This window comes from Schistocerca serialis, chromosome 2 (genome assembly GCF_023864345.2).
Source record: "Schistocerca serialis cubense isolate TAMUIC-IGC-003099 chromosome 2, iqSchSeri2.2, whole genome shotgun sequence".
NCBI classification, from domain to species: Eukaryota; Metazoa; Arthropoda; class Insecta; order Orthoptera; family Acrididae; genus Schistocerca; species Schistocerca serialis.
Window position 1 is genome coordinate 729,730,617 of NC_064639.1, and position 6,000 is coordinate 729,736,616.

The window sequence follows — 6,000 nt, forward strand, 5'->3', positions numbered from 1 at the left end:
TTTTGAACAGAGCTGCTGCCAGTGGAAACAAAACTTTGTAGAACTTAGAATACACTGCGTAAAACTACTTCTAATATCATTTCAGAAGAAATAGCAAATGCTACAGAGGTCCAGTTTGACGAAAATGATAATTAGAGACATAACAGTAAGAGCTAAATCAGAATCCTGCACTTGTGAATAAAATGAATTTTTACGTCATCTAAATGTAGCATTACATATAAATTAAAAACGTATTTGTTGTTAAGAAAACAGTTTTACAACAGATTTGAAAATCAAGTTGCAAAATACGAGAAATAATCGAGTCTCAATTACAGCGCTCACTGTTTCTCACTTAACGACGTAGTTACGTTATACATCGCTCTGTTACACGCTACAATTCAAAGCCCTTGGGATTTGAATAGTTGCTGAGGTGAATAGGGGGGCGTGCATAAAATATAATATCTAATGGAAACTGATTAAAAACTGCTACTTAAGGAATTAAAAAAGAAATTTTTAAAGAACAATTGAAAGAAATTGGAAAGTACTCATATCGTGAATGAACGTTAGCTGGCATTAGTATCAACAAACCTTCAATATTCAATACATTATGAGATTAACATTCGTAAATTTGCCTGCATCCTTTTCTTGTTACGGCTATTGTGCATGGAGATTGGTATAACAATACTGGTTCCAGATCGCCCCTCCTCTGCTCAAGCGAATTCTTCTTGGTAGCTTCGATCCTCTTGATGCAGGATTCTCGGCGCTTATATATATAATGGAAAGAACGAGGGAGAAAAGAAAGGAAAATAATAATAATAATAATAATAATAATATGATACATTACGGGCTGCAAATGTGTAGACATGAAGAATTACGATGTAGAATGTCAATAATGTTTGTTTTATTTAAAAAGCTTTAAGAGTTTTAACACAGAATAATAGAAGGAATTACTTTTTAACGCGTCCTCGTATTAACAGTACAATAAGTTAAGGTTTTTTTTATCTCTGATCGTCACAATGCGTCAATGTATTTTATCTACAAATTGTTCTACGTTTAGTTGTCACTTAATAATTTGTTAGTTTGAAATAAATTATTTTGCAGCAAAAGATTTATAAAATAGGTTAGCTGCTAGCGTAGTTTTCCAGTTCCTACGTGTGCCATAATCGAGCTGCAGCACTTGGATACTGCAACTATTTTATCTGCATTTCACAGTAATCTGTTGAATGATAACGATTGTCCATGTTTTCTTTAGTTATAAGCAGTTGTTTAATTTTTATCAGTCGTTAGTTAAGAACTCCCAAGCAGCATCCAGAAAGTACAGTATGGTCCTTAATCTGAAGAGTGGCATCATGCAGCTTTTCAAGCTACTCCACCCTTGTTAAGTCTGCACCACCTCTAACCTCCCTCTGCTCTCACAAACTTCCAGCCATTATCTATTTAACATTTATTTTGCACTTCAAAGTAATATGTGGAATCATAAATACTGTACGTTACTTCCTTAGTAATAAGCAGATACGTTTTTCCATTTTTTGTTAAGAAGTCTTACACTTTTTTTGTAGGTTTTATCCAGAAAGTGCTTCAGAATGTACCCTTTCCCAGTACATTATTCGATATACTTATCTAATTTTCAGCATTCCTCTGTAGAACCACATTTCTTTCTTTCTTGTTCACTGCCAATGAGTCGCTTCCATAAAAGAGCTACAATCCTAACAAATTATTTCAGTAGAAATTCCGCTAAAATTTGTGCTAGATAAAATATTTATCATTTCGAGGAGAGTTTTTCTTGCTACTGTTTGTTGGCATTTTATATGCTCTTTGCTTCAGCTGTTTCTACTTCAGCATTCCTCTGTAGCACTACATTCCTTTCTCTGTATATTGTATACCGTCACTGAGTAGCTTCCATAAAAAAGCTACAATCCTAAAAAAGTATTTCTGGAGAAATTCCGCTGAAATTTGTGCTGGATAAAATATTTATCATTTCCAGGAAAATTTTTCTTACCACTGCTTGCCTGCATTTTATATCCTCGTTGCTTCACCTGTTTTTAGTTATTTTTCTGTCCTAAATGAAAAAGTCACCTCGTATACCCTTCTTTGTCACTGCCTCTTTTTCATATTCATAGGACTATTTGTTCAGACGTACTTTTTTACAACGATAATAGAAAGCCAGTAACAATAGTAGTACTGCGGTTTGAAGATAATTAACGTTTAAGTATCTTATTTTGCTAAAACTACCGGGAACCATTCTACGTTTGAGGCTGCAGACTTCTGGTACATCGGAGATTTTTCATAACACTGACTTAAATATAGCGTCACAGCACAAAAACAAATCCTGGGACTCTCCGAGTTTGAAAATCTCCATTTGTTTTTTCAGAAAACATTACGCCCTGAGCGTTTGCTTCAAAGAACAAGTGATGTTGTTAAAAAGTTCTCTCCTACGATTGCGTAATATTCCTTCAGAATCGCCGTAAAGGACAGTCCATTAACGTAAATCGTGCAATGTAGTACTCGGTCCTTTCTGTATAGTTTTTAAAAAACGCACATCGATATCTTGAAGTAGTTATGAGGTATTATCGATAGAAATATTAGGTACGCCACCCTGCAGAACCGATGTAGATTACAAAGTGTGGTCATTTGGAACCTACGAGGGTATTGTGCTTTCTCCAGTGGCTGTAATCGCTCGTGAACACGCAGTAACTAAATTGACGTGTCGGTTTCTTTCGACAATAATGTTTAATGAACGGTATAAAAGAGCAAATTAACACAAAAGAACACAGCACTCCTAGGTACGAGTGGACGCTGAATGGGGCCAGGCAGTTCAAGCGATCCCGGCTCAATAACAGGCTTAACGGCGCTTGACCGCTGGCGGAATTTATCGGCTTCGATAAGCACTCGACTATTTGTCCTAAAAATGGGTCACAAGCGCTCTTGTTGCTTTGGCAATTGCTATCTCTAGTTGTTAATGGGCAACGTTTTTCTCATTTTGCTGTACTCTGCATATTTCCCAACTTTATTATCTAGGTCAGGCTCTAGTTCGTCTTATCCGTCGAATAAAAAGAAAAAATAGTGGAAGAACAGGATTTATCACTAGTTTCCCGGTCGTAACGAAACTAATGAAATTTCCTTTTTCACGTAATAAGTTGTTTCCCTTTTAGTGTAAGTACTGATAGCAGATGTGTAACTTTTTTTAAGACAGATAAAAGAAATACTTTCTCTTTCAGTTATGCTGAGTTTCAAAGAAATTCGCTTAAATCGAGACCCATACTCATGGAGTACATGGGAACGTACTTTAACAGCATGTCCCCAGTTGTTGCACTGCATCGAGGGATATTAACTGATACAGGCCGGCTTCGTCCTTACTTCTGATACGTGTCATTGCTGTGTTAGTCTAGGGCTGCTGTTCTGAGTAGCGTGTTACATCAACCAAAGCCTCGTCCACTTCTTTAACAACGCTGCGGCACAATTCGTCTTCGTTTAGCAACACTCAGATATATGAAACGCTCAACGTATCATTTAAATTTTTTACTCTCAGAGGTATCTAATACGAGTGTTTAAGACTGGGTTATATCCTTCAAACATTAATGAAATTATATTAAAATCACTTGAATTCCGCATCTGTTTTCCTCGTAATTACTTTTTTCAAAAAAATCTAATCAAAACTTTAATGTTAAGTCATTAAGGATGTCTAATTACATGTAATATTTCCAGGAGAAAAAAATTCATAAATATAATAATTAAAGAATAACTATTCCAGTCTTAGATTGTTCAATGCTTCCTTTGAAAATGACGTACAGTGGACATAAAAGATAAACTAATTCACGTGTTACATAAAGGTCTACTCGATATTGTTCGACGTCACGTCATAAATTATTCAGTGATAGTTATTGTACAATAAGCTGCATCATAGCCAGAAAACGTTAATGTTAACTGATCGTGATTAATTCATACGATTATGGAGTAAATATTCCAACAGCGCGTTCTGATTATTCGATTAAAACTGCATATTCAACAGTTATTCAAATTTAATGCTACTAAATAGCTTAGAATCATTAGTAATAAGAGGCCTGCACAATGACTGGTTCTGATCATATCTAGCAGAAAGGCACAAAAAGTAGAGATAACACAAATCTAAAAAAAGACTAAACTTGAAGTTACCGGAAACAAATTGCATGAATATAGGAGCTCCTCTGAGTGGCATGTTAGTACCAGTATTGTCTTTATTATAAATAAAATCCTTTTCCAATAATTTTAGCCATGAGTAAAACCTATCTTTCTTGGTAACAGCAATATTATAGTCACTGAGAAAACAAGAGATCCCCTTGCAGAGAAAGCAAATGAAACTCTCAAGGAAGTTTATATTCGGCCAATAAGCAACAAGGTTGCTTTGAACATAAAGAAAGCAAATGCAGTGAATTTCAGTTTGAACTATGGCAAGTTCTGGTACAGGAAACAGAAATCGTTGCTGTGACCCTGATATCAGCTGCTAGTGTGCATAGTGTTATATTCTAAAATGATATATGTAAAATTTACGCAATGATTGATGGTGTGAAGTGACTGGAGTAGCACTAGTTTATTGGTTATTAAATTCCTACAAAACAGTATTGTACACGAGCTCTAAATCGAATGAGATTACGCTGTTGTAAACAGACTGACCTCGTATTCTTGAGGATGAAGGCTCCAATCTCCATTCCTGATGTAAGTTTCCCGTGGTTTTCGTAAGTTACTTCAGTCAATTGTAGCGATGGTTCCTTGTGTAAGGTCTTGAATTGAACGCTGGTGATTTCATTGCTTCTCAACAACTTATCCCAACGTATGTGTTTTTTGCTCTATATAGTTGTCTATCTAAAGAGTTGAAACATCTGTCAAGTCTTTGGATATATGACGCATGAGAACCAGATAAAATATTCATATGTTAGAGGACATACTCTGTATTTATTTCGTATGTGTATATTATATTAACCACGTATTTCTCTTAACCTACAGGTAATTGTCCGTTCACTTCATCAGTGACTGATTTATGTGCAAGCTCGTGATTGATTCCGGTACGTACTCTTATGCTCAAAAGAATCTGAACGGTCTAAATTGCTTTCCATCTGATTTGTATGCAACCGACATAAAGTAACTGCCTTGCAGGTAACTCTACTCTCTTTCTGGTACAGTAGTTTGACTGTACAAAATGGGTATTACAATGTACAGCACACTTCTAGCGTTGGCAGGACATGCCTCAGCCTCCAGTTGTATTAGAGTGACTGTACACGTAAGGTTGTGCGCCTTATGTGGTATTGCACTGTCTTATACAGTCCCATGTGCCCGTTATCTAACATAAACGTTATTTAGTCTCCTCCTTAATTGGCCTTCAACATAGGAAATTCTCAGAAACAATTACAAATTTGACAAAAAAAAAAAACCAAAACCTGAGGCTGGAGGCAGAAACTTACCAATAGTGCTTATGTACTAGTTGGATTACGATTATTTTTTGTTACCTGAATTTTTATAAAGAGATTGACTACCTAGAATAGGATGTTCGTAACTCAGCGCATTGCTGTTTCTGATAACATTCAACATTTAAGGCGTGTTACCGTTTGTAACAAATTTATTAATTATGATGCAACATATCAACGCTGCGTCCATCTTTAGGTGATTTGTCGTCTTTACACTTGAGTATTATTGTCTAACAGGTAATTGTATTCTTATCCTGTAAGAGAATAACATGTTAATTAAATATTCAAATGTAGGCATAAATACTTAGCTCACTTCGCTTCCGTTAGTCCAATTCTCGAATATTTTCTTCTTGTCAGTTTACATTTATGCGTTTCGCATAATATTAACCTGTCTTTTACTGCACTCGCAGCAGTTCCATGCATTCGAAACGTTACTCTTTCTCTCATTAGGATATGTGTTCTTCTGGACTGCAAGCGTCCTGTCGTAAGTTTGAAATAATTCGTTTCTTGCACTGCCAACATTGATCATTCGGTATGCAGTGCCGAACCTTTTGTAATTATGACGTTAAGATACTATTTTCTT